Below are 25,068 nucleotides of genomic sequence, written 5' to 3'. Positions count from 1 at the left end.
TTTTACATTTAAGTCTTTAGTCCATCTTGAGTTAATTTTTGTATATTGTGTAAGGAAGGGGTCCAGTTTCCATCTTCTGCATAGGGTTAGCCAGTTATCCCAACACCATTTATTAAATAGAGTGTCCTTTCCCCATTTTTTTGGTCAGCTTGTTAAAGATCAGACGGTTGTAGGTATGCGACCTTATTTCTGAGTTCTCTACTCTGTCCCATTGATCCATGTATCTGTTTTTATACTAGTATCATGCTGTTTTGGTTACTGTAGCCCTGTAGCATAGTTTGAAGTCAGGTAATATGATGCCTCCAGCTTCATTCTTTTTGCTTACAATTGCCTTGGTTATTTGGGCTTTTTATTTTTGGTTCCATATGAATTTTAAAATACATTGTTCTAATTCTTTGAAAAATGTCATTGACAGTTTGATAAGAATAGCATTAAATCTACAAATTGCTTTGGGCAGTATAACCATTTTAATGGTACTGATTCTTCCTACCCATGAGCATGGATTTTTTTTCCATTTGTTTGTATCATCTCTGATTTCTTTGAGCAGTGGTTTGTAGTTATCCTTGTAAAGATATTTTACATCCCTGGTAAACTGTATTTCTAGACATTTTATTTTATTTTTTTGTGGCAGTTGTGAACGGGATTGTGTTCCTGATTTGGCTCTTGACTTGGATTTTGTTGGTATATAGGACTGCTAGTGATTCTTGCACATTGATTTTGTATACTGAAACTTTCCTGAAGTTGTTTATCCAGGCTATCGAACAGATAATGCTTTCTGTACTAACACTCCAGCTTCTATTCTACATTGTATGAACTTGGAATACCATAGTGGTTTCCTTTTTTTTTTTTTTCCTATGTACTTCTGGATGGACCATCATCCTGAAAAACTTTTTTTTTTATTATACTTGAAGTTTTAGGGTACATGTGCACAACGTGCAGGTTTGCTACATATGTATACATGTGTCATGTTGGTGTGCTACACCCATTAACTCATCATTTAACATAAGGTATATCTCTTAATGTTATCCCTCCCCCCTCCCCCACCCCACAACAGGCCTTGGTGTGTGATGTTCCCCTTCCTGTGTCCATGTTTTCTCATTGTTCAATTCCCACCTATGAGTGAGAACATGCGGTGTTTGGTTTTTTGTCCTTGCGATAGTTTGCTGAGAATGATGGTTTCCAGCTTCATCCATGTCCCTATAAAGGACATGAACTCATCATTTTTTATGACTGCATAGTATTGCATGGTGTATATGTGCCACATTTTCTTAATCCAGTCTATCATTGTTGGACATTTGGGTTGGTTCCAAGTCTTTGCTATTGTGAATAGTGCCACTATAAAAATGCATGTGCATTTGTCTTTACAGCAGTATGTTTTAAAATTCTTTGGGTATATACCCTGTAATGGGATGGCTGGGTCAAATGGTATTTCCGGTTCTAGATCCCTGAGGAATCACCACACTGACTTCCACAATGGTTGAACTAGTTTACAGTCCCACCAACAGTGTAAAAGTGTTCCTATTTCTCCACACCCTCTCCAGCACCTGTTGTTTCCTGACTTTTTAATGATCACCATTCTAACTGGTGTGAGATGGTATCTCATTGTGGTTTTGATTTGCATTTCTCTGATGGCCAGCGATGATCAGCATTTTTTCATGTGTCTTTTGGCTGCATAAATGTCTTCTTTTGAGAAGTGTCTGTTCATATCCTTTGCCCACTTTTTGATGGGGTTGTTTGTTTTTTTCTTGTAAATTTTTTTGAGTTCATTGTAGATTCTGGATATTAGCCCTTTGTCAGATGAGTAGATTGCAAAAATGTTCTCCCATTCTGTAGGTTGCCTGTTCACTCCGACGGTAGTTTCTTTTGCTGTGCAGAAGCTCTTTAGTTTCATTAGATCCCATTTGTCAATTTTGGCTTTTGTTGCCATTGCTTTTGGTGTTTTAGACATGAAGTCCTTGCCCATGCCTATGTCCTGAATGGTATTGCCTAGGTTTTCTTCTAGGGTTTTTATGGTTTTAGGTCTAACATGTAAGTCTTTAATACATCTTGAATTAATTTTTGTCTAAGGTGTAAGGAAGGGATCCAGTTACAGCTTTCTACATATGGCTAGCCAGTTTTCCCAGCACCATTTATTAAATAGGGAATCCTTTCCCCATTTCTTCTTTTTGTCAGGTTTGTCAAAGATCAGATAGTTGTAGATATGCAGCATTATTTCTGAGGCCTCTGTTCTGTTCCGTTGGTCTATATCTCTGTTTTGGTACCAGTACCATGCCGTTTTGGTTACTGTAGCCTTGTAGTATAGCTTGAAGTCAGGTAGCATGATGCCTCCAGCTTTGTTCTTTTGGCTTAAGATTGACTTGGCAATGCAGGCTCTTTTTTGTTTCCATATGAACTTTAAAGTAGTATTTTCCAATTCTGTGAAGAAAGTCATTGGTAGCTTGATGGGGATGGCATTGAATCTATAAATTACCTTGGGCAGCATGGCCATTTTCACAATATTGATTCTTCCTACCCATGAGCATGGAATGTTCTTCCATTTGTTTGTATCCTCTTTTATTTCATTGAGCAGTGGTTTGTAGTTGTCCTTGAAGAGGTCCTTCACATCCCTTGTATGTTGGATTCCTGGTATTTTATTCTCTTTGAAGCAATTGTGAATGGGAGTTCACCCAAGATTTGGCTCTCTGTTTGTCTGTTATTGGTGTATAAGAATGCTTGTGATTTTTGCACATTGATTTTGTATCCTGAGACTTTGCTGAAGTTGCCTATCAGCTTAAGGAGATTTTGGGCTGAGACAATGGAGTTTTCTAGATATATAGTCATGTCATCTGCAAACAAGGACAATTTGACTTCCTCTTTTCCTAATTGAATGCCCTTTATTTCCTTCTCCTGCCTGATTGCCCTGGCCAGAACTTCCAACACTATGTTGAATAGGAGTGGTGAGAGAGGGCATCCCTGTCTTGTGCCAGTTTTCAAAAGTAATGCTTCCAGTGTCTGCCCATTCAGTATGATATTGGCTGTGGGTTTGTCATAAATGGCTCTTATTATTTTGAGATACATCCCATCAATACATAATTTATTGAGAGTTTTTATCATGAAGGGCTGTTGAATTTTGTCAAAGGCCTTTTCTGCATCTATTGAGATAATCATGTAGTTTTTGTCGTTGGTTCTGTTTATATGCTGGATTACATTTATTGATTTGCATATATTGAACCAGCCTTGCATCCCAGGGATGAAGCCCACTTGATCATGGTGGATAAGCTTTTTGATGTGCTGCTGGATTCAGTTTGCCGTATTTTATTGAGGATTTTTGTATCGATGTTCATCAGGGATATTGGTGTAAAATTCTCTTTTTCTGTTCTGTCTCTGTGAGGCTTCAGTATCAGGATGATGCTGGCTTCATAAAATGAGCTAGGGAGGATTCCTTCTTTTTCTATTGATTGGAATAGTTTCAGAAAGAATGGTACCAGCTCCTCCTTGTACCTCTGGTAGAATGCAGCTGTGAATCCGTCTGGTTCTGGACGTTTTTTTGATTGGTAAGCTATTAATTATTGCCTCAATTTCAGAGCCTCTTATTGGTCTATTAAGAGATTCAACTTCTTCCTGGTTTAGTCTTGGGAGAGTGTATGTGTCGAGGAAGTTATCCATTTCTTCCAGATTTTCTAGTTTATTTGCATAGAGGTGTTTATAGTATTCTCTGATGGTAGTTTGTATTTCTGTGGGATTGGTGGTGATATCCCCACTATCATTTTTTATTGCATCTATTTGATTCTTCTCTCTTTTCTTCTTTATTAGTCTTGCTAGAGGTCTATCAATTTTGTTGATCCTTTCATAAAACCAGTTCCTGGATTCATTGATTTTTTGAAGGTTTTTTTGTGTCTCTACTTCCTTCAGTTCTGTTCTGATCTTAGTTATTTCTTGCCTTCTGCTAGCTTTTGAATGGGTTTGCTCTTGCTTCTCTAGTTCTTTTAACTGTGATGTTAGGGTGTCAATTTTAGATCTTCCCTGCTTCCTCTTGTGGGCATTTAGTGCTATAAATTTCCCTCCACACACTGCTTTGAATGTGTCCCAGGGATTCTGGTATGTTGTGTCTTTGTTCTCGTTGGTTTCAAAGAACATCTTTATTTCTGCCTCCATTTCGTTATGTACCCAGTAGTCATTCAGGAGCAGGTTGTTCAGTTTCCATGTATTTGAGTGGTTTTGAGTGAGTTTCTTAATCCTGAGTTCTAGTTTGATTGCACTGTGGTCTGAGAGACAGTTTGTTATAATTTCTGTTCTTTTACATTTATTGAGGAGAGCTTTACTTCCAACTATGTGGTCAATTTTGGAATAGGTGTGGTGTGGTGCTGAAAAGAATGTATATTCTGTTGATTTGGGGTGGAGAGTTCTATAGATGTCTATTAGGTCCACTTGGTGCAGAGCTGAGTTCAATTCCTGGATATCCTTGTTGACTTTCTCTCTCGCTGATCTGTCTAATGTTGACAGTGGGGTGTTAAAGTCTCCCATTATTATTGTGTGGGAGTCTAAATCTCTTTGTAGGTCACTCAGGACTTGCTTTATGAATATGGGTGCTCTTGTATTGGGTGTATATATATTTAGGATAGTTAGCTCTTCTTGTTGAATTGATCCCTTTACCATTATGTAATGGCCTTCTTTGTCTCTTTTGATCTTTGTTGGTTTAAAGTCTGTTTCATCAGGGACTAGGATTGCAACCGCTGCCTTTTTTTGTTTTCCATTTGCTTGGTAGATCTTCCTCCATCCCTTTATTTTGAGCCTATGTGTGTCTCTGCACATGAGATGGGTTTCCTGAATATAGCACACTGATGGGTCTTGACTCTTTATTCAATTTGCCAGTCTGTGTCTTTTAATTGGTGCATTTAGCCCATTTACATTTAAGGTTAATATTGTTATGTGTGAATTTGATCCTGTCATTATGATGTTAGCTGGTTACTTTGCTCATTAGTTGATGCAGTTTCTTCCTAGCCATGATGGTCTTTACAATTTGGCATGCTTTTGCAGCGGCTGCTACCGGTTGTTCCTTTCCATGTTTAGTGCTTCCTTCAGGAGCTCTTTTTTATTATTATTATTATTATACTTTAAGTTTTAGGGTACATGTGCACAATGTGCAGGTTAGTTACATATGTATACATGTGCCATGCTGGTGTGCTGCACACATTAACTCGCCATATAGCATCAGGTATATCTCCTAATGCTATCCATCCCCCCTCCCCCACTCCACAACCATTCCCAGAGTGTGATGTTCCCCTTCCTGTGTCCATGTATTCTCATTGTTCAGTTCCCATCTATGATTGAAAATATGCGGTGTTTGGTTTTTTGTCCTTGCGATAGTTTACTGAGAATGATGATTTCCAATTTCATCCATGTCCCTACAAAGGACATGAACTCATCATTTTTTATGGCTGCATAGTATTCCATGGTGTATATGTGCCACATTTTCTTAATCCAGTCTATCATTTTTGGACATGTGGGGCAGGCCTGGTGGTGACAAAATTTCTCAGCATTTGCTTGTCTGTAAAGGATTTTATTTGTCCTTCACTTATGAAGCTTAGTTTCGCTGGATATGAAATTCTGGGTTGAAAATTCTTTTCTTTAAGAATGTTGAATATTGGCCCCCACTCTCTTCTGGCTTGTAGAGTTTCTACCAAGACATCTGCTGTTAATCTGATGGGCTTCCCTTTGTGGGTAACCCGTCCTTTCTCTCTGGCTACCCTTAACATTTTTTCCTTCATTTCAACTTTGGTGAAAGTGACAATTATGTGTCTTGGAGTTGCTCTTCTTGAGGAGTATCTTTGTGGCGTTCTCTGTATTTCCTGAATTTGAATGTTGGCCTGTCTTGCTAGATTGGGGAAGTTCTCCTGGATAACATCCTGCAGAGTGTTTTCCAACTTGGTTCCATTCTCCCCATCACTTTCAGGTACACCAATCAGATGTAGATTTGGTCTTTTCACATAGTCCCATATTTCTTGGAGGCTTTGTTCATTTCTTTTTATTCTTTTTTTCTCTAAACTTCTCTTCTCACTTCATTTCATTCATTTGATCTTCTATCACTGATACCCTTTCTTCCAATTAATCAAATCGGCTACTGAGGCTTTTGCACTTGTCACGTAGTTCTCATGCTGTGGTTTTCAGCTCCATCAGGTCCTTTAAGGACTTCTCTGCATTGGTTATTCTAGTTAGCCATTCATCTAATCTTTTTTCAAGATTTTTAACTTCTTTTCCATGGGTTCAAACTTCCTCCTTTAGCTCGGAGTAGTTTGATCATCTGAAGCCTTCTCTCAACTCGTCAAAGTCATTCTCCATCCAGCTTTGTTCTGTTGCTGGTGAGGAGCTGCGTTCCTTTGGAGGAGGAAAGGTGCTCAATTTTTAGAATTTTCAGTTTTTCTGCTCTATTTTTTCCCCATCTTTGTGGTTTTATCTACCTTTGGTCTTTGATGATGATGACGTACAGATGGGATTTTGGTGTGGATGTCCTTTCTCTTTGTTAGTTTTCCTTCTAACAGTCAGGACCCTTAGCTTCAGGTCTGTTTGAGTTTGCAGGAGGTCCACTCCAGACCCTGTTTGCCTGGGTATCAGCAGCGGAGGCTGCAGAACAGTGGATATTTCTGAGCAGCAAATGCTGCTGCCCGATCGTTCCTCTGGAAGTTTTGTCTCAGAAGAGTACCTGGCTGTGTGAGGTGTCAATCTGCCCCTACTGGGGGGTGCCTCCCAGTTAGGCTACTCGGGGGTCCGGGACCCACTTGTGGAGGCAGTCTGTCCATTCTCAGATCTCAAGCTGTGTGCTGGGAGAACCACTGCTCTCTTCAAAGCTGTCAAACAGGGACATTTAAGTCTGCAGAGGTTTCTGCTGCCTTTTGTTTGGCTATGCCCTGACCCCAGAGGTGGACTCTATAGAGGCAGGCAGGCCTCCTTGAGCTGTGGTGGGCTCCACCCAGTTCGAACTTCCCGGCCGCTTTGTTTACCTACTCAAGCCTCGGCAATGGAGGGTGCCCCTCCCCCAGCCTCGCTTCCACCTTGCAGTTTGATCTCAGACTGCTTTGCTAGCAATGAGCGAAGCTCCGTGGGTGTAGGACCTTCTGAGCCAGGTGTGGGATATAATCTCCTGGTGTGCCATTTGCTAAGACCATTGGAAAAGCACAGTATTAGGGTGGGAGTGACCCGATTTTCCAAGTGTCGTCTGTCACTCTTTCCTTGGTTAGGAAAAGGAATTCCTTGACCCCTTGCACTTCCCGGGTGAGGCAATGCCTCACCCTGCTTTGGCTCATGCTCAGTGCACTGCACCCACTGTCCTGCACCCACTGTCCAACAATCCCCAGAGAGATGCACCCAGTACCTCTGTTGGAAATGCAGAAATCATTCATCTTCTGCATCGCTCACACTGGGAGCTGTAGACTGGAGCTGTTCCTATTCAGCCGTCTTGGCTCCACCCTACCATAGTGGTTTTCATTTAGCATGTCCAATTAATGTTGGCTGAAGGGCAAATTTGCATACCTTCTGTTATACAATATTAGATTCAAGAAACATTTCCTAGTTAGATACAGTGTCCTTCAACCTTGACACATTCAGATAAAATAGATACTACTTCACATAAAGCATGTTCAAAAATACCAACTTTCCTATACATTTTCATTTTCATTTCATTAACCTTTACTTAAGTTCCTTTAGGACTTTATCAGCAGGTTTTGTGTTACAATATTATTAATAGGTAGAGCAAGTGTTTCCAGCCAGACATAAAGTCCATCTCTTAAGACATTTAAGTTAAAAAGACACACTGTCTTTAAATTAAGCCTGTTTAAATATCACAAATTTCATAATTCTATTAATCTTTACATTTTTATGGTTTCTCAACCTAACTATAACCTCAGTCAAGGCTTCCCCAATGCATCTTGGTAGCATAGCACATGGGGTCCCGTATTAAGGAGTCTCTGGAATTTCTATTCCCCATCTCCTGACAATCTTACATAAGGCTTTGGGTCAATAGCAGGGCCTTAAACCAATAAACCCTTTTTTTTTGTTAATTTTTATCTTGATTAATCTGCCTCAGCATTATCTGAAGAAATTATTAAGCAGTTTTCTAATTGTGATCTCTGCATTCCTGCTTTTTAAACTACTCTACACTGTGATAAATGAAACTGACTAGTTTGGGGCCCTTTTAGGTTGGATTAATTTCAAAAAGTCTCATTTATTCACCCTACCTCTTATAATGTTGTGTTGAGACCTTTTTTTAGCCATGTTAATTTTCATTTCATTCATCTCTTTTCTTAATAAATATCCAATAATTTTCACCCTGCTTCGAGGAGTTCCATGACTCTCTCCATTTCTTTTTCTCTCAGTCTCACTCCACCTATGTTTTTTCAGTTTACTTTATTTCTTAATATCTGTAAAATTTCCACCTTCAGTAAATTGAAAACTGATATAGCAGACAACAATATTTCAAATTTCTTATTTTTTAGTACCTCAAATATTGTTGTATCTTTGAGCACAGCATCATGGTAAAATTTGGATGAATAAAAGGCATAAACTTATCTGGAAAAGAAAATTCTTTCAAGTGAGGGCATATGAAGATTCTCACTAAAGTGAACTTACAGTTGGTACAGTGTGTCTGCAGCCCAACTGTACCAGAAGTGTCCAGTCTCCCTCTTACCAAGACTGAGCTAGCTTGAGTCAGTTGAGCCCAGGGGTATCCTTCAAACACTACCTCCTTCTGTGTACACCCACCTGTGCAGCACTGGAGTGGACAGTTATTTGGTGCTTCATCTATGGTGGATGTTAAATTTTACCAATCCAAATAATATAAAAATGTATCACTGATTTGATTGGCAAATGCTTAATTATAAATCTAATCAACCATCTCTTTTTGTTTGTGACTCATTCAGGTGTTTTTTTCATGTACTGCACCCATTTTTCTCTTGTGGTACCATCTACTCGTTCTTCTTTGGGGTACAGAAGATACAAACGGCAAATTTATAATTTGTTCAAATTCTAGAATCCTGAGTCATGATGACAGTGGCTCAGAGTGATTGGCAAAGGAACAAGGTCAATGAAGTTCAGATAAACTGGTAAAAAAAAAAAAAAAAAAAATGAGAAAACCTAGGTCAGAGAAGGTAAGCTCTGGAGCTGGATTGCTCAAAGTGAGAACCTGCAGGAGGCAAGAGACAGGATAGAATAAAATTAAATTTGAGAGAAACACATTGACTCAGTTCAAAATATTTCAGTGAAACATAGAATGAGTGATTAAAACCAGGAAACCATAATGACAGAGCTTCAGAAGTAAAGCAGGCAATCAGGAGGGCTCTAACATATGGTAATAGCAAATAACACTTTCATATTTTAATCAGCTTAGTGGCAATTCCTACAGTATTAGGTGATTTCTGTTGGAAGCTCTATCAGTCAAGGTTCAGTCAGAAAAAGAGAAAGTTTACTAATTCACCTTATTGCAGGTTGTGTTCATTCTTTTATTCGTTCATTCAGTTCCATTTTATTTTGTGAACTCTATTACATTTTACACAATCAGTGACTGTATTTCTAATTTCCACAATTTCTAAGTGTTCCTCCTTATATTCACGCTTCTCACCCCATTCCATTTTTATGTTAACTATTTTCTCATCTCTGAGAAAAAAAATTATTTTGATTTTTTCCTATATTTATAAACCTTGGGTGAAAATCTTACTATTGTGTACAATTGGTTATTTCCTCATGTGGTTTTCATAAGTTAATCTTCAACAGCTGTTAATTTCTGCAAACTCTCATTTCCTGCATGTCTCTGCTGTCATCTAGAGAGATCAGTTTCATTTTAATTTGTTTTAATTTTTTAGTTATTACAACTTACATTTTTTCAGAACAGAAATTCCCAGAACTCTGTAGGTAAATTTTGTTTTCCACTTTTAAGGCTTTTGCCACATTTTTTATCCTTCCAAAACCACCTTGTTATAACTCCTATAAGAATCTATTCATACAATTTTCCCTAATGCTAACAACTGGTGTATAAGTTTTCTCAGTTGTATACCTATCTGAGTACATTCCATGCTGTCTTCTTTACATGATATATGTGTTTGGAGCAGAAGAGGTAGTAAAGACTTGGGTCATGAGTGATAAGCACAGTCCGCTCCACTGAATGAAATTCTTAAATGTGTATATTTGAAAGGTAGTACATTCTCTTTAAGTTTATAATTCTTTTAATTGTATCGCATTATATAGATACATATGATATATATACTTCAGAATTTGTGAAGATTTTATCTGTGACATTGACTTAGTTTAATTTTATAAAAGTTTTCATGTGCACTTCAAAAGAATATTTATACTCTATTTGAAGATGCGGGATTCAGTATATTATTTTTGTTACTTTTGTTGCTAATACAATCAACTTTCACAGAATTTATTTTCTCTGTTCTATCTATCAGTTTCTGAGATATATTTCAATCTCAAAATATTTATTATTGTTAAAGTGAATTATTTCTATCCACATGAAATGATTCACTTATCACATTTGATACTTTGCATCTTAATTCTGCTTTGTTTGATTTTTGTAGCATTGCATCAATTTTCATTTATTTGCTATTGGGTATATGCCTCTTGTAAAATCTGTATATATTTTATAGTAATATGGGTAATTTTTATTAGGTGTTTCTCTTTTAAACAAAAATAAAAGCTGGATTGAAATATCTGAGAATCTCTACCATAATAGGTGAGTTTATTTCTTATTTAAATTGATATATAACTATTATATGACATTAAATGAAAATAACTTTTTACATTAAATTATTAGTTTGAACTTATCTGTAAACATTTACTATTTAGATTTACCATGTTTTAGCTTACTACACTCTCCATTTTCTGTATTTTGTGGAAATGATAATTTATTTATTCTCTTAAGTTGTTAATGAAAAGTTATGTATATATTTCCAAAACGTCTATGCTTAAATGGCCTAGAAGTAATAATATCCCAGATGAAATGAACACCCTAAGTACTTGAAATTTTGCTTCTAGACACTATACTCCAATAAAACGAACCATGCCTTCCTCAAGATATAAATGACATCACCCCTGAGGCAACAAAAGTACAGGATGTGCCTGAAATATCTAGGGGTGCCAGAAAGTAAACAAGTATACAACATGATGACAACAGATCAGAAAAATATAGAAGGAAACTGAAGGAAGTCCCAATGAATCAAATCTGGACCAATTTGAGCAATGGAATAATGATAGCTGTGGATTGTAACCTTTGGAATAAACCAAATACTCATGAAATCATTTTGACAGAAACCAGTATAAGGAAATAAAAGGGAAAAAATGTTCTTTCTTAGAGTAGAATTTCTCTTACTAATTGTTAAAAAAATTATGGACATAATAATCATTAGACAAACTCCACAATAATTTAATTCAGGCAAAAATTATCTTTGAATGGATGCTAAAATTAGAGGGAAAGGATGTAATGGAAACAGGATATTTACAGTCTCAAAGTCTCCTATCAAGATACTTCTAATTCCAAAATGAGAAATTATAATTTTAAAGGGAATAAACCTGTAGACAGCATCTTAACTAAGAAATCAAAGTTGGCATCACCAGCATGACAAATCAACACTATCTGCTGCCCAAAAATGATGCAATGTGAAGACTACAACAACATGTCTGCAGTATTCTTTCCAAAAAATGTGTGATAGCAACTTAATCATAAAGGAACATTAAACAAATGTAAAATAAGAATCATTCTATAAAAGAACTGGTCAATAATTCATCTAGAAGTCAAAAATTAACAAAGACAAAAAATGAAGGGATAATTACAGACTAAAGGAAACTAAAGATGTGAAAATGAAATGCACTAACCCTTACTGTATTACATAATACCATCATCTTTGCACTTTCCACACAAAAACTAGAAAGTTTTTCTGTAAAGAAATTGAAATAAATTCACCAGGGTAAAATGAGAAAACTAGAATTGATGTAACACATCAAAGTATAATTTTTTTATGAAATTTTTGGTTCCCTTTAGGTAAGGTCTAGTAGTTGTATGCGTTCAGCATAAAAATCAAAGCCAACCAGGTCCTAAGTCCTTCACAGATACAAAGATATCCCAGTGAATCATTCTATGTCCTCATTCTTAAATATATAGATAGATGATAGATAGATAGATAGATAGATAGATAGATAGATAGATAGATAAGCAGGCAACATTTGAAAAAAGAAAATAAAATGACAGATTAAAGCCAAGATAAACAAACAAATACATGGAGATTTGTGCATACACACACACATGAACCAGAATAATTAACCCAGAAACAGAAAACTAAATACTATGTGTTCTCACTTATAAGTGGGAGCTAAGCTTGGGGTACACATAGACAAAAATGGGAACAATAGACAGTAGGGACTACTACAGAGGGAAGAGAAGGGCAGAAGCCCTGAAAAACTATTGAGTACTATGTAAAAATGTATACAACATGCATTCTATGCCATTACAATCATTTTATCAAAATATGTATAATTACAGTGTCAGCTATAATACAAGTATCATTGGAAACTGAGAAACAAAATGATGACTAGAACTAGATCACAATTTTTATGCAGGATGGAAAGGAATATACAATAAGATTAAAATTATCTAAATAAACATCACAGTGAATTATATAAATAGAATAAAAACCATAATAAAAGCATACAAATTTAAATGAGGAATATCTCTAGACAGAGAGTATGAGGGAAATTTAATTCTTTTTTTAAGCTTTTCATACTTTAATATTTTGTACACTGATGTATTATTTTCATAAAGATATCCCAGAATGAGATCACTGATGAGTCTATAAACAGACAATATGTTACATCAATATTGGGTGGATGAAGAAGACTCTGGGCAGTGAGGCATCGAGGCAAAACATCAAACACAAGTTCCATTAAATGTGGCTACAGGTCTGAAAGAAAAATCATCTTGAAAACCCAAAGTCACTAAGTCAAAGAGAAGTCAAGCTGGAAACTGTATCAGCCAAACCTGCCTCCCATTTTATTCCTAAGTAAGATAGCTACAAAGTTGGGTTTTTGTTGTTGTTGTTGTTTTTAAGTTACATACCTCCCTTACAATTTTCCCACAAGGAAATTCCTTGTGGGCCTCAAAATCTTTAACCTGAAACATTTCTGTTGAATTTCACCCTGAAAATGTAAATTGATAGCTTATCTTCACAGGTGAGGGACAAAAGAGGACAGAACTCAAAGCCATCCCTTCACCACCGTTTATGGAAAAAATGCAGATCTACTGAGTCAGACTAAGGCGTAAGTGACTATTTCTCAACCCTTCTCTCATATGTATACTGTGTATTCAGCAAAAGGCTCATTGAAGACCCAAAAAAGAATGCAACCTTTTGTCTCTTATCTATGACATGAAGGTATCACTTTGAATTGCCCCACCTTTCCTGACCAAACCAATGTACATCATATGCATATTGATTGATGTCTCATGTCTTCCTAAAATGTGTAAAACCAAGCTGTGCCCCAGCCACCTTGAGCACATGTCATTGAGACTTTCTGAGGCAGTGTCATGAGCATGTCCTTATCCTTGACAAAATAAACTTTCTAAATTGAGAACTGTTTCAGATACTTTGGGTTCTCACAGGTAATGAGTCACACAGAATACCTGGGAGCCCCATGAACTACCTGGAATACAGTGACTGTCCAATTAAAACTAATGTCATAAGGCTGAAATTATATTTTTGAAAAATACTTGGCAATATATGTTGTGCATACACAAACTTTAGGATTTCTTTTTTTAAACAAGTTTTTAAAAGAAGGTTTACCTCCCATGTTTAGGATCTGAAAGTATGCGTGTTATGTTGGAAGGGGTTCATCATTATTTTACAGAGAAAATAAATCAAATAATAAATGTAAAACAAAAGAAACAACAACAACAAAAAGATGGGTATTCAATTTTGACATTATATACTGAAAACTTTTGGCTTTACATTTCTCTTTCTCTTTATTTTGTCTTGATAGGCGTATGCATTGAGCAATGTGGAATTATACTACGCATTTACATTTACAAATGAGAACATATAGGAAACCACAATTCAGAGTAATTCAATAAATTTCAAGCAAACACATATTCAACAAGGGGTTTATACAGTGTGAATGAGCTACTCAAGATAGTGAAGAGATCTCCACTGGAAAAATGACTGGTGGATTCTTCCACTGAGGTGTAAGTGCCCCTGTGAGACACAGAAAAGTGATGATGAGGGTCTCTCACAGGCAGTTATAAGTAGCACATCAGTTGTTTTGTTTGTTTTATTTTGTTTTGTTTTGTTTTGAGATGGAGTCTCGCTCTGTCACCCAGGCTGGAGTGCAGTGGCACAATCTCGGCTCACTGCAACCTCCACCTCCCGGGTTCAAGCAATTCTCCTGCCTCAGCCTCCCGAGTATCTGGGATTACAGGTGTGTGCCACCACGCCCAGCTAATTTTTGTATTTTTAGTAGAGATGGGGTTTCACCATGTTGGCCAGGATGGTCCCAATATCTTGACCTCGTGATCTGCCCACCTCGACCTCTCAAAGTGCTAGGATTACAGGTGTGAGCCACCATGCCTGGCCAGTAGCATATCAATTTATGCAGTGTGATTTCAGAAAAAAAAGTCTTAGTAATATTTAAGCAATGACCTGAGAAATACAATCACTCAGTTATGTAACTATATACTGCATAATTCTGTATTATAAATGAGATTCTCAGGACTAGTTCACAGAAATTTCGCACCACAGTATCAGACTCCTGAATCTCCATCATTATTAAACCTCAGCTTTTAAAGATTGTTTTTTTAGGGAAAAAGACAGATAATCTGACAAGTTTTAAATGAGGTATAAAGAATTACAGAGCTAAAGAAATAGAGATATAAAATTATTTCAATAGTAACTTTTCCTCACTGCTCATAGCCAGGTAATGGTTCCAATGACTCCCAACTAAAAGAACTCTACAGAAAGAACAAACAAACAAAAAACCCTGCCTTAATAGACACAAGGAATTTAGTAGAACTACAACAATATGGAATTAAACACAACAAATGCCATCTTCCAAGAACCCATATTAGTAATTACAGTATTGTAAATGAAGAGTCTGGGTATAATATTTTCTAGCATTATCTCCTTCTTCTGTAGTGTCGTAGTTGTTTTTCATCTTTTCCTTACACAGACACACATGTTTACACAAATAGGCATAACAGATGCCATGTGTATCATATTCCATAACTTCTTCCAAAGAAACAGAGGTTAGGTCAGTTAAAAAATAGCCATTACTCCAAAAATTTCTGATGACGCTTGATTTTCTCTTCTTAGATGTATGTACTAATCTTTTCTATAGTGTTTGCTATGCTGACACTCTTTTGTGATAGAACAAATTCTTTCTTCACAGAAAATGGAAGAGTTTGTGCAGAGCTCTGGAGAAAATGGTGTCATGGCATTCTCACTTAGGTCTATGGTCAGTAACATCACAGAAGAAAGGGCCAACGTGATTGCATCAGCTCTTGCCCAGATTCCACGAAAGGTTAGAAAAAATGTCTTAATGGTGGACAGCTACTGAATGAGTCTGTTAAACTCTGTAAAGAGTCCAATCATAGAAATTTTCTGCCAGAAAAAATAACTGATATGATAGCTCTGATTATCTCAGATATTGGTCCAAAAACAAAAATATATATGGAAGATACCAAAATAACGAGGGTGTGTTTGATTGATAAAAATTCTGACATTAATATTGTGATCAGAAAAAAATATATTTAAGAGGTGCAGGTGAAGTTGTGGTATTATCATAGTATTGTAGGCATGTACACAGAAATCACCAAATTCTGCCCTGTCATTTGTCCCTTTTGCTTACAAGTTTCCTGAGAACATGGTACAACTATAGATATTATCTAAAATGACTTACATTTTAATCAGTTACTGCACTATTACAATAACAATAAGGTATTGAAAAAAGTCTGAAGTGCATCATTCAATTTAGGCTTGCTCAGTAATCTGGTCTCCTGTACTTTCTGTATATTTTGGAATAGACCTATTTAGCAGGCAATTCAGAATGCATTCAGAGAAAAGATGTCCAGCCTGACAAACCACTATTCTGGAGGTATCCACCTAGCCAAGTAGATTTAGAGAAACAGAAGTACTTGCCTGCCCTGTTTACTGGGCCTTGCTAATGTCTTAAACAGGAAAATATGATAGAAAAGGAGGGAACAGAATCCTGCTTTTAGGGTAGACTCCATGCATTATAAAATGTGGTACCATAAAGCCTCTGCTCTAACCATCAGATAAACACCTCCTCCCGACTGAGGAAGGAGAAGGGAATATAAGAAGGAGTCAAGCAGAAGGAAGCCAGGCATGGAAAGAGGTTCAGATGCCCTCACTCCATGAAATACAGTAGGAACTTATTTTGTAATATGCAGAATACACTTGAAGTTTTTGTGTATTTGTGAGTTACTTTTTAGTTTCCTCCCTGACATAGCCTTCTCCTAACGACCTATGCCAATTGTTTTCTGGAAACACAAAGTTATTTTAACAATCACATAGCAAATACAAGGAAAACACTCATAAATTACACTCCAGTTTATAAGGATTGCTTGGGGAATCTAAAATCAGTATCTTATTTTGGTACTGTCTATGGGTATGGCTTGGTTAAAGCAGCCCATATTAATCTACGCTGCCGATGCTTCATAGCGGCATCTAAGTGTTAATGATCAGTTAAGCAAAATTTAGCAAAATATAATTTTACAATTTTTTAGTGTGTATATTCTTATTCATAAATTGCCAATTGGCTCTTTTGGCCTACATTGGAAGAATTTCCAAAACTGGCAAAATGATAATACTTTGAATTTGACTCAGAAATTGCCACTTGCACTTTGGGATGCCTAGGCGGGCAGATCACTTGAGGTCAGGAGTTTGAGACCAGCCTGGCCAACATGGTGAAACCCCGTCTCTACTAAAAAATATAAAAATTAGCTGGGCATGGCAGTGCATGCCTGTAATCCCACCTACTTGGGAGGCTGAGGCAGAAAAATCGCTTGAACCCAGGAGGCGAGGGTTGCAGTGAGCTGAGATAGTGCCACTGAACTCCAGCCTGGGCAACAGAGCAAGACTCCGTCTCAAAAAAAAAAAAAAAGAAAGAAAAGAAAAAAGAAAAGAAAAGAAAGAAATTGCCACTTGAAATTTTTCTTGGATGTAGTGCTGGGTAATGTGTAATCTGCAAGAAGTTGTATGTACTACCTATGTAGCACTGATTTATTTCTCACAGGTAACTGATTTTATAGATTTTTTTATAAATCAAAGATGTCAAACACTAATAAAATAACTTACAGAAAAATAGATATAAGTAAACACTTTTCATTTCACTCAAGAAATAAACTAACATTAAATTTGGAAGATTACAGGTAGTATAAAATACATAAAATAAATGTATAGGTTGTCACTAATTTGTTACTGTATTTTACAGTAGAATTATAATGACTGTCTAATAATTTCTTAAATTTTTGAATTTTTTATTGATACTCTTAAGTGTCTAAGCTACTCTGTTGGAAACATCATGATTTTCTTATATACCAAATTGATAATAAAAGTAAAGACATGAAATGTGGATATTCAATAGTCTTTTAGTGGTACTCATTTCTTAAAATTGCTTGTTCTCATTTTTTCATCTATCATATGGAAGGGGTTTAACTAGCTGATTGACAATTTCTTTAGAGTTCTAACATCTTATACCTTTGACGTTCTACTTATGGAACAAGATATTTTCTTTGCCCCAACAGGTTCTGTGGATGGAAAGAGACCAAATACTTTAGCATCCAATACTCAGCTGTACAACTGGATATCCCAGAATGACCTTCTTGGTAATACTCTGCAGAACAAATACTGAATATATGACTAACAGCCAATTAGAGGGATAATTCAACCTGAAAGAAACTTACTGAACATTTATTATCAAAAAACTCAAATATAAAGCCTAACTACTTTATATTTATTTTCCAGTCTTACCAGGAAAATAACTATATAGTTGGTATTTTGTTATAGACACTCACATTCTTTATGTTCAGAATCAAATTATCTTTATTTCAGATATAATTACCTCTCACGGGGTTTCCCAATAACTTCCTGGATTGTCTCTCTGTCTCCTATTTGTACAGCTTTACACCTGTCCTTTTCCCTACTGTAGGGTTAATTTCAAAAGACACTAAAAAATAACAGTGCCTCTTCTATTACCAATAACTCTGCATTTTCTGAAAATAAATCCTCAATCTTTTTTTTTTTTTTTTTTTGAGATGAAGTCTTGCTCTTGTCCCCAGGCTGGAGTGCATTGGCACGACCTTGGCTCACTGCAACCTTCACCTCCCAGGTTCAAGCGATTCTCCTGCCTCAGCCTCCCGAGTAGCTGGGATTACAGGCACCTGTCCCCAAGCCTCTCTAATTTTTGTATTTTTAGTAGAGACCTGGTTTCACCATGTGAACTCCTGACCTCGGGTGATCCACCCACCTCTGCCTCTCAAATTGCTGGGATTACAGGCATGAGCCTCCGCACCCGGCCTAAATCCTCAATCTTTATCATAAAGTGGTAACACATTTCCTGATGTAATGTGGCCTGCCCTTCTTCTATTCCAATACCACCACCACACTCCCTGTTGCCTTGCATACACCACATGTCCCACTCAGTGACCGCAGTATTTATTTAAGGGAAAATGCTCTAACATACACAATATTATTGATTTTCTTTTCTCTTTTTTTGCACATTTTTTTCATTCAGAATGTGCTTTTTCAGTTTGTCCACCTGGCAATATCAATTCATTTTTTGAGTCTGAAGTCACACATGCCACCACCTCTTCATGTGGCCTTCACTTACCTCCAGAAGAATTAGGTGCTTCTTTCTCTGAAATCTGAAAGCAATTCTAATGGAGTTTGATGTGTGTAATAATCTATTATTTAGTAGACACTGCCCCTTTCAGAGCATTCTATTGTGCATTTCTCATTTTAGTCTTATGAATAATTTTGCTAAAATTTATTCAATCCTAGGTCATCCAAAAACCAAATCTTTTATGACTCATGGTGAAACCAGTGGCATCTATGAGGCAATCTATCATGGGATTCCTATGGTGGCCATTCCTTTGCAGATCAACCTGATAACATTGCTCACATGAAGGCCCTCAATGTGGACATCAGGACCATGTCAAGTATTTGCTCATTGCACTGAAGACAGTCATTAATGACCCTGTGTGAGTATGACAATTTTTTTTACTAGGTGGTATTTACAGATTCTTTTGACAACACTGAATACATGTCTTATCCCTTTTAGGAGACCAATTTTGAAAGAATTTAAATAATTTAACCAACTTGAAACCTGCTTTTATTTTTCACCAATTATTTCAGTTACATTTGATCCCATATATTTGATGGGTCAATAATTACTGTAACAACTTTCTACACAAAAAATATTTTTAAACATATATAGATAATTGTTTAAAATATAAGTTTTTTGAATGACAGATTATAATACAATGAAATAATGAACTTGGAGAAATACAATAAAGTATTTCAATTCAATACATAAAATTTCTGAAAGTATAACTGTATTCATGCTCAATAATGTATTTTTATTATTATCATTATTTTGATACAATTTGCATAGCCTAATATTTACCTATTTAAAAGTAAAATCTAAATTAGTTAGTACATTTACATAGTTACAAAGCCATCACCATAATATAATTTTTGAACATTTTTATCACCCTAAAATAAACCTGAAAATGCATAAAATCACTGTTGATAAACCTCCAGTCCTAGGGAAATACCAACTTAGTTTCTCAATAGATTATTCTCTCTGGATATTTCACGTAAATTAAATCATATGATTTACGGTGTTCTATAAATGATTTCTTTGACTTAATACAATGTCTTTTATTAGTTTCACCCATATTGTTGAAAGTGTCAGAACTTTTTTCTTTTTATTGCTAATATTCTTTGATGAATGTACCATTTTGAATTTACCCATTTATCAGCTCTCAGACATTTCAGTTATTTCCAATTTTAGCTTTTATAAACACTGCTATACATATTTTTTGTGAAAAAAGTTGTTTTCACTAATTTTGAGAAGACACTAGGAGTGGAATTTCTGAGCCATATGGAAAATTGATGTTTATGAAGAACTGCTAAACTGTTTTTCAAAGTACTTGCACCATTTTTCATTACTCCTAGCTGTACAGGAGGGTTCCAATTTCTTCACACTCTTCCCTACACTTGTTATCTCCTGTCTTTTTGTTACAGGGATCCCAGTGGATATAAAATGATCTTTCATTGTGGATTTAATTTGCATTTTCCTTGTGGCTAAAGACATTAACCATCTTTTCATGCACTTACTGGCAAGTCATTCATCTTCTTTTGAGAAAATTTTATTCCCATCTTTTGAACATTTCTAACATTTTTATCTTACTATTGATTCATAAGAATTATTTTTATATTATTGGTGGAATGCCTTGTCAGTCTATGATTTTTAAATATTTTCTCCCACTCTTTATAGGTTGATTCTTTTTTTTACTTTATTGAAGATGTCCCTTGAAGCACAAAGTTTTAATAGTGAGGAAATAAATCTGTAATAATTTTTGTGTGCTCCAAAAGAAATAATGTAGAAAATGCTGTGACTATTGATTACTATTATCAATATATATAAGGAGGTACCACCTTAGGAAATATACTGAAAATACCTTACCAGGAAGATAGTGAGACAATGAATGATTAAAAATAGTTTAAAAGCCAACAGGAAAGAATTAGAAAAGAAACATACGGCAGATTGGAAAACAGAAAATAAAATACAGAATAAGATAGTAGATTTAAATGTGAATCTACTAGAACTCATACTAAATTTACACAGACCAAAAAAAATAAATAGTGATTTAAAAATAAACATTTGAAGAGCATAAATATAACCTATTGTATATACGTGTGTGTATACATATATATGTATTGCATATATATATGTTTGTGTATATGTGTGTGTGCATATATATATGTGTATACACACACACATACATATTTATGTGTGGAGGTGAGTGTGAATGTATATTGAGAATACACATTTATTAAGAGTATATGGAATAGTTAGTGAATTGAACTTCTACTGGGCCAAAAATCAAGACTTAGCAAATGTGATAAGATTCAAAAGCATAAAAAGGAAATGCTCTAACCATACTATAAATAAATTCAAAATTATCCAAAAAATTACAACTTAAAAAACAACTCTAAATTTTGGAAATTAAATTTGTGTATTTAAAAAGCCAGTCAACATAACATCATAATTCTACATGCATCTTTTTCTCAGCAACTCATCTCTCAAGTGTACACCCATCAAAAATGTATTAATATGTATATCTAATGATATACACACATTTGCTTACCCCAGAATTAGTAATCGTGTTCAAAAATCTTAACAACCCAAAGATCCATCAGTCATAAAAATAAGAGATAATCTGTGGTATTTGTCAATTGACTGAATCATATTACAGCAATCGAATTAGCCAATAACTTCTACCCAAGAAAAGACACAAACGAGTATATATTATATAATTCATTATGTAAACAAGCAATATTAATCTATTAGAAGTCAAGGTAGTTTTAACTTGAGGACAAAAGTAGTGACTAAAATGGCCCAAGAAGACAGAGTTTTTCTAGGCAGGTTGTGATGTTTCATATTATGATCTGAGTAGTAGGTAAGTTGGTGTTCACATCAGGATATTGTTCAAGGTAATGTTAAAATTTTGAGCTACTCATTGAATTTGTGTACATTTATGTATTTTATACTTAAAGTTTTATTTGAGAAGACTTGTAACATATTTTTAAGTTCCAGGAATTAAACAGCAAAATAAGCACAAAACAATAGAGGAAATCCTACAGGTACTACCATAGTGTGGCCAGGAAGAGCCTCTCTAACAGGTATTATTTAAGGGGAAGTCTCAAAAAGATATAGAAGCAAGCCTCAAGTTGTTGTAAGGAGGAATATTCCAAGAGAGGGAGAGAGGGGACAAAGGGTGTAAAGGGGCTAAGGTGAGAACACATTGGGGAGCTCAAAGAACAATAGAAGGGCAATGCCTCTAGGAGAGAAGGTGGATGGGAAAAGTGTTAGAAGAAGTTGCCCATGCCTGACCATGTAGGGTTCTGTAGAACAAAGACAGATTTAAATTTTATTCTTAATATAGTGAGAAGCCAGGTGAAAATCTTAGCAGATGAATGCCATAATCTGGCTTTTATTTCAAAAAATTATTCTGACTACTAGGAGGAAAATATGGTAGAATACAGAATAGTAGGGTAGAAAGAGAAAGACTAATTTAGAAATATTACACCAGCTGTGAAACAATTTTTCCTTAAGAATATCAAAATGGGTCGATAAAGGTAGTTCACACCTGTAGTCCCAGAAATTTGGAAGGCTAAAGCAAAAGGATCACTTGAGCCCAAGAGTTTGAAACCATCCTGGGCAAACTGGTAGGACTCCATCTCTACAAAGAAATATTTAAAAATTACTGGGCAAAGCGGTGCACGCCTGCAGTCCCAGCTACTCAGGAGGCAGAGGTGGGAGAATTGTTTAAGCCCACACTGTCGAGGCTGCTGTGAGCCATAATCATGCCACTGCACTCCAATCTGGGCCATAGAGAAAGACTCTGTCTCAAAAAAAAAATAAAATAAAATATCAAGATGATCAATCTCAGATTGCATTTCCACTGCCTTACCTGTAGCACATAGAATGGCTCAAAATATTTCCTCTGCTACAAAGATATTAACCTCACCTGACCTTCCATTTTTAATTTAAAAAATATTTGTCATTATAAAATTCCATTTTAAAAAATAAACTTTCTACGTTTGTCCAAACCAAAACATTCGATTCCTATGACAATTCTATAATATTTACTTTGAAGCATTGATGTGACACTTTTCAAAGACCATCCATAGACTTAGTAAATAAATTTACTTTCAATGTTGGTATTTTTATGTTTATCCTTCAGCTACAAAGAGAATGCTATGAAGTTATCAAGAATTCACTGTGATTTGCCAATTAAGCCCCTGGATCAAGCAGCCTTCTGGATTGAGTTTGTCATGCAGCACAAAGGAGCCAAGCACCTTCGGGTTGCAGCCCATGACCTCACCTGGTTCCAAAACCACAACTTGCATGTGATTGGGTTCCTGCTGGCCTGTGTGGCAACTGTGATCTTCATCATCACAAGATGTTGCCTGTTTTCTTTCTGAAAGTTTGCTAAAACAGGAAAGAAGGGGAAAAGGGATTAGTTACATCAAAGGCTTGAAGCTGGAATGACCAAAAGACAGAATTCCTCCAGTTAATTCCAGCATGAAGAGGTTGTTATAGAGGATTTCCTTCCTCCTGTGACAAAACACATTTTTATAACTTACCCTGTTAGGTCAAAATTTATTTTCCAGAGATTTAGTACCTATTTAAAAGTTAGAAATATTCTTAGTCAAATACTTAAAAACAAGGAAAAAGAAAAAATAATATAAAACCATATGGATTTATGTGGAATACATTATTCTATTCACAAGTGGTGCACACACACAAAAATTACTGAGCTGTGTTTCACACTTTATACATTGACCCAATATTAAGACATCCATTCACAATATTAATACCATTTTGCAAATACTCAGAATACTTTGCTTTCATTTTCAGCAGAATTTGGTTGTTTTTACTGTTGCAAAGAAACTACTCAATAATTAAATTGTGAAGAAAGTCTCACTCTTTCTTTTGATATTACAAGACCAGTAGTGTTGCTTGGCTTTTACTATGTTCAAGACTCAGCATTGCTTCTTTCCTAAAATAAATGACAAATTTATCCCTAGATTTAAGGATAATTGAACACACAAAAATGAGAAAATGTGACATATCACCTTAACCCAATGATGAACAAAAATCACCTGATACATCAGTAAATGCAAAACAAAGCATTTGAAAAAAATCAATTGTTTATGAGTTTTTAAAAGAGAGCTCTAAACAAACTACAAATAGAAATGATATTGGGGGAACGAGCCCCCAATATTTCAATGTAGGTCTTTTCTATTTTCCCTAATTGTTGGCTGGTCTGAGAAATAAAGAGAAGGAGTACAAAGAGAGAAATTTTACAGCTGGGCCTCTGGGGGTGACATCACATATTGGTAGGACTGTGCTGACGACCCTGAGCCACAAAACCAGCAAGTTTTTATTAGGGATTTTAAAAGAGGAAGGGGTGTACGAACAGGGAGTAGGTCACAAGGATCACATGCTTCAAAGGACCATAAAGATCACAAGGCAAAGGCAGAATTAGAATTACTGATGAGGCTCTATGTCCTGCTGTTCACATATTGTTTTGATAAACATCTTAACAGAAAACAGGCTTTGAGAGCAGAGAACCAGTCTGGCTAGAATTTTCCAGGCTGGAATGTCCCAATCCTAGTAAGCCTGAGGGTACTGCAGGAGACCAGGGCATATTTCAGTCCTTATCTCAACCACATAAGACAGACACTCCCAGAGTGGCCATTCATAGACCTCCCCCCAGGAATGCATTCCTTCCCCAGGGTTACTCCTTGCTGGGAAAAGAATTCAGCAATATTTCTCCTACTTGCACATCCATTTATAGGCTTTCTGCAAGAAGAAAAATATGGCTTATTCTGCCCAACCCCTCAGGCAGTCAGACCTTATGGTTATCTTCCCTTGTTCCATGAAAATTGCTGTTATTCTGTTGTTTTTCAGGGTCCACTGATTTCATATTGTTCAAACATATATGTTTTACAAACAGATTTCGTATTGTTCAAACACACATGTTCTACAATCAATTTGTACAATAGTGGTCCTGAGGTGACATACATTCTTAGCTTATGAAGAGAACAGGATTAAGAGATTAAAGTAAAGAAAAGCATAAGAAATTATAATAGTATTATTAGGGAAGTGATAAATGTCCATGAAATCTTCACAATTTATGTTCAGAGATTGTAGTAAAGACAGGTGTAAGAAATTATAAAAGTATTAATTTTGGGAATGGATAAATGTCCATGAAATCTTCACAATTTATGTTCTTCTGCCTCA

General features: G+C 35.8%; 1 pseudogene; it reads left to right on the top strand.

The window, feature by feature from the left end:
- The window catches only part of LOC100443384 (UDP-glucuronosyltransferase 2B17-like), a 112,610-nt pseudogene extending 89,291 nt beyond the window's left edge, over window positions 1-23,319 (top strand).
- The last annotated feature ends 1,749 nt before the right edge of the window (window positions 23,320-25,068 follow it).

This window comes from Pongo abelii, chromosome 3 (assembly GCF_028885655.2).
Source record: "Pongo abelii isolate AG06213 chromosome 3, NHGRI_mPonAbe1-v2.0_pri, whole genome shotgun sequence".
NCBI lineage: Eukaryota > Metazoa > Chordata > Mammalia > Primates > Hominidae > Pongo > Pongo abelii.
Note: the sequence above shows the minus strand (reverse complement) of the source record. Positions and strands in the feature narration are given on the sequence as shown.